Here is a 12,067-nt window from a genome sequence, read left to right on the forward strand (position 1 = left end):
AAAAAGAACATTAATCCTAATTTCCAGCCAAAGAAATGGCAAGACCTTATTAAATGGTTGCCATTATTTATTTCCTCTCTTAAAATGACTGATTTTAAAACCTGGGAAAGAAGGGAATAATGACATTGTTTTAGGCCAGACAGAATATGGAGCAGGTCCTGTATAAACTCTTCCACAGCAAGACGACATTGTCTGGATCAGAGGCTGTTAAATTGCTCCAGCTACAGGTGTGACTTCAGCACAATGTTCAAAAACCATTATTGAAATAGTAAATTGAGAAATTTGCTCATTTAGATGAAGTTTTCTCCCAAAAAGTCTCCCCTCAAAATTTCCAAACAAGGAAACTTCCCGAGTGCAATCAGCATGCTGCCTGCCAAATCATTTCTGCTTGCAATAGGTCTCAGAACATGTATGTAGAACAAAATAATCAATCATATTGGATTTCCTGCATTTGACTTTAAAAATTATGGAGAATAATGAGGAACTTGTTTGAAAGAGTTTGTATTGGCTTTTGCTGAAATTTTTACATCTATGTGTTCCCTCTTTGGACATTTTCTCCTAAAGAAGACCAGTTTCCCTGAGAGACTTCAAGGCACTAAGTCTCCCTCTGACTATAAATATGGCAAACTGTTCTCTATTAAGTTCTTCAAAAACAACTTAAAAAAAAAACACAACAGAAATTTTCCACTGTAATTGAGGGATTGTCTCCCTTTGCTTCAAGAAAAATATTTTGCAATGCCAGACTGAAAACGTCTGAAACTGATAAAAGCAGTCAAAGTCTGAGGTATGGCTGTTCTTCTAAGGTCTGTTTTCATAACTTTTAATTTTAAATACAGAGCAACAGGATTGGTATGGAAATTCTCTGCATATGCTGCCACTGTGAGCAAAACCACAATTTGCACTAAAGGCTGCTCTGTCTATCCTCTAAAGAAATAATCAAAACTATGCATATGAGCCAGGCAGAGAAAAACTTTGAATCTCCTTGTTTAACTTACAAATGCCATAACTTTGGAAAAAAAATACTATATTATTAGTATATTAAGATGTCAGTAGTATATGCAAAGAAGTTGAATAAATAAAGACAGCTAAAAAAAAGCATGGGGAAGGCAGAAATATCCCCTCTTGTTATCTGCATCAAGCCAGCACTGAATATTTTGAAAGACAACAGTCTTAAGGACAACAGCTCAGAGTACTTCAAGCATTTTTTATGGATAACTATAAAAAAATTATCTATCTATCTAAACTATCTGTCTCAGCAGCAGAACTCAATGTCTTCACATCTACTTCTAATAGAATAAAATCAGACAGCAGCTAAGACAGATTTCTTCTTCCTTAGAAAGAAGGAAAGAAAAAAGAGATATAAACCACCACATAGAGAATAAATCTGGACAGGCAATAAAGAAGTGGGAACTTCATCGTATTTAAGAGTTTTTGATGCATGATGAGAAAAACAAACACACTGGAGAAAACTCGCAAAACCAAATAAAAGCATGTAAAACATACATATTCATAAATGTACAAAGAATCATAGATAAGGACATGGAGAAAAAGGGAAAGATTTCCAAGAGGTAAGAATGCCACTTATTCAGAAGTAAACCAGCAATTTTAATGACTTGTTTTTAATGTCTAGACACAATTAAATTACTTATTTACTTCAAAATTCACCAAGCAGAAGAGGAGACAGGTGCCATTAAGAAAATTTCTCCCCAGGAGCTACAGAGCCCTGCTGAGACTTCCAGTGAGATAGAATAAAATATAATACAAATGGGAATCAAAGACTTGTCAGAACTTATAAGCAAGAAATAAGACTCTTAGAGGATGCAACTAAAAGAATCCTCCTAGAATTCTAATAAAAGTGCTTAATTAGATGGGAAAGGCTCTTCCATTCATCTAGGCTTGTTCACTGTTAAATATTTAATGCACATACTCACACATACACATATTTTCCTTACAGCACTTTTCAATGAACAAAAGTAGGAGGTGATGAAAGAAGTTTGAACTTATTAATTTCAACTGCAGATACACATCAGTTCATTCAGTTGTTCTTAAAAATACCAGAGTTCACCAACCATTTTTTCCAAGATGAATGAATTCTATGGATTTAGAGTACAAAAGATAAAAAAAGCAAGGGAATCTAAAACATTTGTCTCTAATTTGGCAATTCTATTGGATTCAAGCCAACAATATGAGCTCAGAGGTTCTTTTTTATTATAGTCTGCAAGCATCTATCAATGTAATATTTGGTACTAAGCCTGCAAAACCTTACACATTACTAATATCACCTTAAAATCATAGGATGGTTTGAATTGGAAGGGATCTTAAAGATCATCTTCCATAAGCAGAGACAGAAAATCTATTGCTTGTCAGAAAAGGAGCCACCAACTCCCATTGGGAATGATGTAAAATGATGGCACAGGCTTGCCTTTCCAGTAAAGGTCTAAAAAACCTGATTTAAAAATGCATTGGAGACTGGTACAAAGCTCTGAGTCACAGTGATACAGGCTGGAGGACTGCAAGATGCTGATCAAAATCTAAGGGTTTCCCTGAGCAAGGAAACAGTGGAAATGGGCCTTGGATACTGGTACCATTACTTTTAAAATGATGACATTACCACGTTTCTCATGTGACCTCTCTAAATCACAGATGACCAGGTGAATTTTTACTGCATTTTTTAAAAGAACTTTTGTTCCTGGAGTCACATTTTGTCCCCTAAAGAGACAAAGAGAGGTGATAGCATTCAGGTGATAAACATAACCATTTTAAAGTAATTTTCTCTTACTCATATAATTTTCTCTTACTCTATAGAGGTTTCTCAACCAGCTCTGACCTCAGAGCTACTCAAGGTATGAGGTAAGGCACTGGATTTATCAGGATTTCACATGTATTTATCTACAACAGAGGCACAGAAATATGAAAATCTAAATACCTGGATGCTCTCAAGAAGGTTAGTCAGAATTGCAGCTAGCTAAAGATCAGCTATCCAAAATATGGGGAAAAAAAACACAGGCTGAAGAGAAACAACTTGGTAAGCACCGAGATGTTTAAGAATGAACTTAGAAGAAGATTTTTCACAGTCACAAGCCTGGGATGAATGCATGTGGTTGTTCACATGACTCCGCCCGTCGACAGCAAAGGATATTTGTGATGAAACCTGAGCATTTTCCATCCAGCTGACCTTGTCTGACTTTCAAACACTAATAAAAATATAGCACCATGATGTGACGCCTGCAGAGAGCAATATGGGATTATGAGTACATAAAATGAGATACAGAAATGATCTCCTACACCCAGAGACAGCAGAAGTGCCTCGTTACAAACAAGACTTCACCGGCTGCTAGGTCGCACTTCTAATTGGGGCAAGAGATTGATTCTTGGGCTTGTGCTCTAAACTAATTTAACAGTCTGTGTTATTTGGTTTCAAAACAAACCAGAATGACTCAGTATTCTCTGTTTCTTTTTGGAAACTAAGAGTCTTTGAGCAAATCTTATTTCTTCTCTTGTCAACAGGGTAAGGAGATCTTGGAGGTTCGTGTGTAGGTTCTCAGGAGTATTGAAACACCCTTCTGAACAGCCTCTCACCACACAGATCGTGTCATCATCAGTTAAAATTAACAAGGCATACACTTTGCAGCACCATTATTTCCATTTCTTGTCAACAGCGATATGATCACTTTTAAACAACACCACAACTGGCCTCATTTCAGGTACAGTTTAAAAGTGGATGGAAAAATACTCTCCTTATTCAAATGACAAGAACACCACTACGGCTCTGTGTTTCTGGCCCATAATAGATACAAATAAACCTCAAGCTGATGAGCAAGAGGAAATGCTTGCATTTGAAAGGGGGTGTTACATTTGCCTTCACAGCTCTTCATATGGAAGGCCATTTCATTCCTCTTATCTCCTTCTCATGTGTGGTATGGGAAAGTAACCTTTCCTATTCCTGTCTTATCTCCTCAAATTTTAAGTGGAACACTCAATAAGTGTTAGGGTAAGGGGTGAAGAGGTATCAGGGCTGGTGTGGCACAGTCTGGGTGATCATACAGGTATTTTATGACCTTTGCCATAAAGAGACTTGCTCAGTGGCTACTGTACCAAGGACAGCCCTGGCTGTAGCATTCATTCTCCACTCAAAGGGCCTTTCTTGCTTTTTAAAATTTCCCCATACCCTTCTTCCCCATATGCTCTGAACTCCCCAGGAGGGAAAGATGCTCATTTTGGGATAACAAGAAATTTTTAGACTATTAAATTTGGTTAGTGACTACCTGTGTAGCAGTCACAGAACCAAGTAGGGAGGATAACAGGGAGCCAGCCATAGGACATGGCTCGTGCAGAAGTGCTGTGGTACAGAATACATATTTCTCAAAGGCGGGGTACTATCCCATTGTCAGTGACTGGCAGAGGTCCCTCTATAGCCCTCACTATGTAATCTGAGCCCAGGACTCGTTAAAACCCCCAACAGTGAGGAAATGCCCATAATCTTACAGATTTGGGTCCTCAAAACTGGCTTTTTCTTTCAGGTGCCCACAAAAGAAACAAGCCTGTGTTTTGTAACATGCAGCGAACGCTCTTTGTGCTATATAATCAAACAGCAATGCACTGAGAGTTTAAGTAGTCTGAAAGGGTTTATCACCCAACCACAGCAACAAATAATCAAGGCTCAGGCTACAGGGTGTCTCCACAGCCCGACGGCAGTAGAGCAAAACCAATTCCCTGGAGAAATGTATGTTTCTTGTTCCTGTTCTAGTGGAAAGCCCCTCCGGAACCTTGAGTACTAGGGCAAAAATGCAAACAAAAAAATACCAATTCCCACTATGAAAATCTGCCTACAGAACAGTTTTGTTCCCAGGAAGGTGATGCATGGAAGCAGCAACTGTACAGGCTGTGGTTAGTTACCTATTTGGTGCTATGCACCATCATTTTATACATTCTCTTTCATCCACCTTTATTTCCCTTTTCTGTCAAAACTCTGTACTAACTCAACCTCGCTGAGTATGAATAAGGAGGAAAACCCATGCCAAGGAGCCAATTTTTGGTGATGGGATGTGCTTGCACCCTCTAGCAGTGTCTATGGTTTGGAGTTTCACCACAGTCTGGGGACCAGAGGAGGTTCATTTGCTTTGAGACATGAACATTTCCAAATGCAGATGGGTTTCTCACCAGCGAAGCACATTTCATTCAAGAATAGAATGTAATAGGAGCCCTGCCTCCATTTCAGGGGGTGCTGTCTCAGAAAAACACTCTGGGAGAGTTTGCTTCAAACCTTTCTTCTCTCATTTTTTTTTTTCCTGATGAGCCATAAGCTGTTGACCTTTTCTGTAACGTAAGGAGGTTGGTTGCTGGGCTTTTCTCTGCTAAAGTGCTAACATCTGTGCCTAACTATTAATTACCCGAGATTTTATTTTTTTTTTTAATCATTACTCTAATTCTTAATATCAAATCCTCCCCTCGGGGGACCATTCGTTATTATTATCGTTATACATGGTTTCTAAGGTGTCCACCCACATCACAACTGCTTTCTGGAAGAAAGAAGCATGTGGTAAGAACTGCTTTGCCTACACAAGAAAGGAACATTTCACATTAAAAAATGCCACGCAGTGACCAACATGGGTGAGCAAGTGGCAAATCCCCTGGGGAAATGATATGCTGTTGAGCTGCTGAAGTGGATTTCCTCCCACCAGCACAGCCAAGAGTCCTGCCTGAACTGCCTTCCCAGGCTGAGCTGCTTTCAACCTGTCACTGTTTGGAAGTGAGTGATGCTCAAATAGTGGCTTTGCCTAATGAAATGCTGGCTCTTTCTTTTTAAAGAGGTACAAAATGTATTCATAAGCAATAAGCTGGTATGTGATTTAACCACTATTTCGGTGATTTACGGAGTGTTTAATTCAGAAGATTATAAAAAGCGAGAAGCCAAACAGCTCCATAAGGGCTTGAGCCAAATACCAGTAAACTCAGATGAAAAACTCCTCTCCACTTCAGAGGATGCAAGGTCAGGCTCCACGATCAAGCTACAAAATTTAATTATTCCTAGGGCCAGTTTTCTGTTGTCAAAATGCAACTGAAAAAGCACATGCCATCATGAGGATGTTCTTATTTATAGGCTGGCATAAAAGCCACTACACTGTGCAGAAGTGCCTTAATTAACTATATGCACTATCTCAAAATGTGTTAAAACTATAGAATGATAATTGTCAAAGAGGGAGGAGAGACCAGGAGGAGCAATAGCAGATCCTTCACAAACTGCAGAATACATTTTTCTACTTATTTAACAAATTTCACATTTTTATTTGGTTTTACATACCTTTTTTATTTTATTTATATTTCAACCTGTACAGATCATTATTGGGGGAAAATATTCAGCTCCTCTAAATAAAATTGAATTAGCTGAAATCAGATTCTATTAAATACTGTACTTTCTCCTCTTAAAATAAAATGTGGGCACTAGTACAAGTTTATAAACATTAAAGAGTGAAAGTGTGTAGCACTCTCTACAATAATTATCACATTTTGCCTCCATTAGGTACAATTTCTCTTCTTAAGAAATTTGCAGGTGGGGACATTGAGGCACAGGCGTTTTTAATGCTACAGAGAAGGGACATAACAGGCCAGACCAAAATAAAATAGAACAGTCTTGGTCAAATGGGCAGATGTCTGAAGTAGAGTCAGTTCCCTGATGTTCTTTTATCCATGATTTTAAATAAGAAAACACAATTTCCTTTTACTGTGAACGTGGAAATGGGAGCATGTGCAAGGGAAACCTTGTTGCCTTTTGAAATATTATACAATAGGATACATACAAAACTGATTAAGTGTTCTCTAATTAACTTTAAAGTCCATTTTTTTCCTGCCAGTGGCTTGCATAAAAGAAGGAGACAGGAAGAATAGTAAGAGCTCTGCAGAGACATCTATAGACATCACTTTGAAAATTTACCCACAGTGAAGCACCGGCTCAGTTCCTCCCTCTGTTATCACTTCTGTGGATCTCCAGCACTTATTTGCACTCACTCCCCTCATGGGACTTCTCTTGAAGTTACTGGAACTCAGCGTGGGGGCCACGTGCAGGATTTTCCAGACCCTCTGCAGTGTAGGCAGGAAGAGCTGAGCTCATCTCCATGAGTCCTCCTGCACTCCACTTACTCTGAGTACTACACGAATTTGGAAAGAAACACGAATTCTGCTTAGGAGTAACTGTGTACAGTTCCCTCCTTCTCACACACAAAACCAGTGAGGAGTGGGAATAACTGCTGATTTTCTCACTGATCCCGGTAAGCCCATTTGGAAGCTCCCATTGATATGGCACAGTTGGATGTGCTAATGCCATGCTAGGAGCTCATATGAGAAGGTCAGCACTAATCCCTGCCACTTGGCTGTGTCCAGAAGGAAATGGTTCATGCAGAACTAGGTGACCACTAGGAGATCTGAAGAAATGGGCTTTTTTTTATGCTAGGCTTTCTTTAAGGGGATAGGAAGACAACTGTAAAAAAGCATAACATTTCTGCTGGCCAGAGCAAAAAAATTAAATATAGAGGTATCCCCTTGGATATCAATCCAAAATTAGCTCTTGTTTAGGACAGATCAAACCAGTGGTCCAGCAGCACACACTGGTGTAAAATGACCTTAACAGAGGTGAGGGAAATCCTGCAATTAGGTTAGGGGAACACTCTGGTCAGTCCTGGCCTGGTCACAGACATGGTGAGCAAACTGAGCTTTTTCCCTTATTTCAGTGAAGGATATGAATGACTAAGATAATCCATATTGGACTCAGTAGGAGTAAGGTTATTAAAAACCAGAAGAGAATAAAACAATTTTCCATGCCCAGATTTCATAAGCAGGCTGTTGCCTGCATTGTACTGCTAAATTTTTAATTTTCCAAAGTTAGAAAGAATAATATTAGGAAACAACTGTACATGGTATTGGTGTTCCACTTTTTCCCAGTGCTTTGCAGGAGAGCTCCCTGTTCCACATCTGGACCTGCAGATGCTATTGCAGTACCTATAAATTACAGCTGGCTGGCAATTACAATTCAGCGAGTGAAACTGTGGGGTTGTGAGAAGAGCTTTGCAAAAATATTTATAATGGAGACAGCTGCAAGCAGTTATCGGCAGATATATCTGAAAAGCAGCAGCGTTCAGAGGGGAGTAGATGGGACAGGATGGAGGTGTTCAGCCCAGGGAACGTGAGGCTGGTTCCACTAGATGGCACCCGGCGCCAGCATCGCGTTTTTGGATGAGCAGCGGGAGAAAAATGGGTGACACGAAGAAAAGCTGAAGTGAACGTAACCCCCTACACACCTCCGCCCAGGAAAATGAGAGCTGCGGATCTCAGCCGGCTCCCCCTGCGGAAACTATAAACCACGGGCCATTGAAAGCAGAAGGCAAATGTGTCAAACCAGTAGGGGGTTCTACCCTGAGTTTACCAAGAGACTGTGAGAAAGCTGAAATAACAACAAGGGAGATACTAAATCTGTGCAGTCTCTTTCTTCCACCCCTGGTTTATTTTAATTTTTAAATCAGATGTTTTGAGTCTACATTATTGGCATCTATTAGCTGTCCTATAGAGAGACAAATTGTGCTGCTACCCTTATGTGGGAGTTTATTTCGACAACAGCTCTTATGGAAAAATGTTGCAGTCCTGTATAAAATGCTGTTTGGGAACATATGTGCTAAGGACATGCCCAAACTGGCTTGTCAAATGTATTGAGAGCTCAAAGTGAAATCTGGAAAACATTGGTGTGAGCCCCTTTTGACTTCAGACAAGATCTGAATCTAGAGAGCCTGCAGAACACGGCAAAAATAATTAGAAATTTTCCTTTAAAAAACAATTTATGCTGGCAGATTAATGTCATGTTATTTAAAAAGTGATGCCACAGACTAGGTTAATTGGCTTCCTTATTAGTTAGCCTCAGCAGGGGTGTAGCAAGGGCAGTAGTGGGTACAAATCCTAAATTGTTTGATGAGGTAGATCATAGCTGAGGATGAGGAACAGGGTAGAGATAGCACAGGGAAAGTCACACTGTCACAGGCTGTTATCAGGAATGAGTGTCTGACAAGCAGGAGGGATACTGGGGAGGGGAGTGAGTTTGTTCACCGGCAGACACCGCTGAGCTGGAAGTATGCAAAGGGGCCAGGGGCACACTCTGACGTGGTATAGCAGTGGTGCCTACTTGCAGAAGAGGATTAATGCATGAAAAAGTTTGTAAGAATGGCAAAGGGGTTGTTGCTTAGTGCAGAATTTTGCCACTCCTATTATTGTCAGGTGGAGAGCAAGGATGCTGCTTGTGCATTGCAAATTTCACTGTCACCAAAGAACCTGGAATGTCAAACTGAGTTGAATGCCAAACTTGTGCTGTGTCAGTGTGCTTGGTCCTGCCCTCAACAGCCTTCCTCCACACGAATCCATCAGAGCAATATTCCTGTGTTAAATATGAAATAGGGGATGAAGAGATTTTTACCCCTTCATCCAGCAGAGGCTCTACTTTCAGATGATGTGTTTCACCACCTATTACATCATGTTCACCTGCTACACCTGTCCTCTGTCTTCATGTACCACCCTAAAATATAAGCAGAACTCCATAGGAACTCGAGTTCCAGGAACATGGTAACGTGCCACCCTTTCCACCACTCACGTGCACTTGAAAGATCAATGCAATTGTTACTGTACAATATCTTTTGCAATGCCTGTGTATGTACCTAAAGCCTAAACTTTTTAAACCACAACTGCACCAACAAGAGGTGCTGTGATCCCTCCAATCCTTGCCCTGCTCATGGTCTCCTGATCCATCATGCTGTGGGGATACCAATGCCTGACACGTCAGTGTGCCTTCTGCCACCCTCTCACTTTCCAGATCTTGCTCTTGTGATGGATGCTTCTCCTCTGACTCACCCAGCTCTCCAAATCCTCGCACCACTGCCCAACCAAACAAGAAGAGCAAGGAGAACCACAGCTGAGTGTGCAATAAAGTTGATGCTGGGAGGAACAAGGAGCTGATTGTCAGGGACAAACAAAGATCATGCAGTAGTAGAAGACTGCTGGACCACTGTATTGTCATTATTTTAGTATTTCTAATACATACTATGCATGATACTTCTATTTTTTCCCACCTTTGTTTTGTCTGGAATAGAACTGTGCTGTCAGTCAAATCTTTTTGCTCTTAGCAGGTTTGCTGGAGATACAAAGCTTATGTGTTCATACTGGGTCTTCATCCTGTTGCTGAACACCCTTTCAGCCCACAAGCTACTTCTCAGATACAGCACCAGAAAGATAGAGTTTTCAAAAAGTAAATAAATCAATTAAATTCATGGGAAAAAAATCCCAAATCAACTAACCAACCAAGTAACAAATAATCAAACCAAATCAAACAAAACAAACAAACAAACAAACAAAAAACCAAACCAAACTAAACCAAACAGAAAAACCCCCCCAAAAATAAAAGCAAAACCCAAAGACCAAATTGAGGCAGGGAAGGGAAGAGACTGAAGTCTAGAGCATGCCACATGAACACTAAAGCTTTAACATGGTTAAGGGTGATAAATCTCCTAATTCCCCTGTTCCAGCCATATATGGAAACAATTTAACCTCAAGCTCATGATTTTTTGTGGTGAGTCAATTATAAGCTGCAAGCTGGAGAGAAGCAGGCTGCACAAGCTCCAGGGCTCACAGATTTTAAATCATGTGTCTCTCTAGTACGCACTTTTTTGTACAAAGCATTATTTCCCCATCACTAAATAGAAGCCAAAGGAAGTTATTTTAGCTTTGTTGTTGTTGTTTTTTCAGGGTTTTTTTTTCTTGTTGGGTTGCAGGTTTTTTTGTGGGTTGGTTGGTTGGTTGGTCAATTTTTTTCCTGTTGGTTTTGTGTGTGTGTGTGCACGTGCACATGTGTGTGTGTGTGTGTACAAGTGTTCTGAGACAAATCCTTGAGGAACACCTGAATGTAGCTAGTATTTTTATGAGGAAAAAATGCTGAGAGATGTTTTTATATCTTGCCATTGTATCTGTACTTCTCCATCATTAAACTCACTGGTTACTATACCAAAGAAACTGGATTCGAAAGAGGACAGGGGAATCAAAAACGTAGGTGTTGCAGTATCTGACTTTGAAGACTTCTGCTCTTAAGACACCACACCTGTGTAAAAAAAAATCTAGTTCCCCTAACGACTGCCCAGGGAAAAGGTTGCTGATCCACAGTATATAGGCACAGTGGGAGCTGCCTACAGAAAGCAATAGGAAATACTGGGCACACAGGCATGACCAGGATCCTGCCTTCTCCCAGGGGCAAAGCCCTGGCCCATGGAGGCAGAAATCAACAGGACTTTAGGACATGATCCAGTGTTTTCCTAAATGAGAGACACAGTAATCCATTTAATACAGTGGTATGGGTGAGAGAGAGTGGATAGAAACTAAAAGGGGAGGTTCAGCCTGGATCCAAGGAGAAACTTTCTCCCCTTGAGACAGCCAGGCAGCCGGGTAGATTGCCCAGTGAGGCTGTGCAGTCCCCATCCCTACTGGTTTTCAAAATCCAGCTGGATAAAGCTCCCAGTAACCTGCTCTGAGCAGGAGGTTGGACCTTGGAAGAGTGTTTCCATCCTGAGTTATCTAGTAATCTTATGATCACCCTGTGTATAAACCAGGTAGACTTTTTTAAGGTTTGCATATTTTGCCATCTATTGCAAAGATCCAAAACATCTACTATCTGTTTAGTCATAATGTATAATAAGGGCAAGTTAGTGAAGAACCTCAGCAAGTATTAAAATGATATTTTTTACAACCACAATCATGCACAACGCTCTACAGAAATGGCAGAGCACAACTATATTGTCCCTTTTTACCATTTCTGCACAGCTATTGCCACCAAGATACTTAAAATATACGACCAAGCACAAGCTTCCTGGCTTTTAGCTTTGTATTTAATGACAATGAATTGAGGAATTTTACTGTGTAACTTCTGCATATCCACTGGTTCTGTGGAAATGTCACTCCAAAACACCACGTACCACATATGCCTACATATGACTTATTGGTATGGTGGCATCCCACTCCTGACCAGTTGGGCCAATGCTTAAATTGTATG

General features: G+C 40.3%; 1 protein-coding gene across 6 annotated transcripts in view; it reads right to left on the reverse strand.

The window, feature by feature from the left end:
* The window catches only part of DPP6 (dipeptidyl peptidase like 6), a 550,202-nt gene that overhangs the window by 107,141 nt on the left and 430,994 nt on the right, over positions 1-12,067 (reverse strand). The window lies entirely within an intron of this gene.

This window comes from Chiroxiphia lanceolata, chromosome 1 (genome assembly GCF_009829145.1).
Source record: "Chiroxiphia lanceolata isolate bChiLan1 chromosome 1, bChiLan1.pri, whole genome shotgun sequence".
In the NCBI taxonomy this organism is placed as follows: domain Eukaryota; kingdom Metazoa; phylum Chordata; class Aves; order Passeriformes; family Pipridae; genus Chiroxiphia; species Chiroxiphia lanceolata.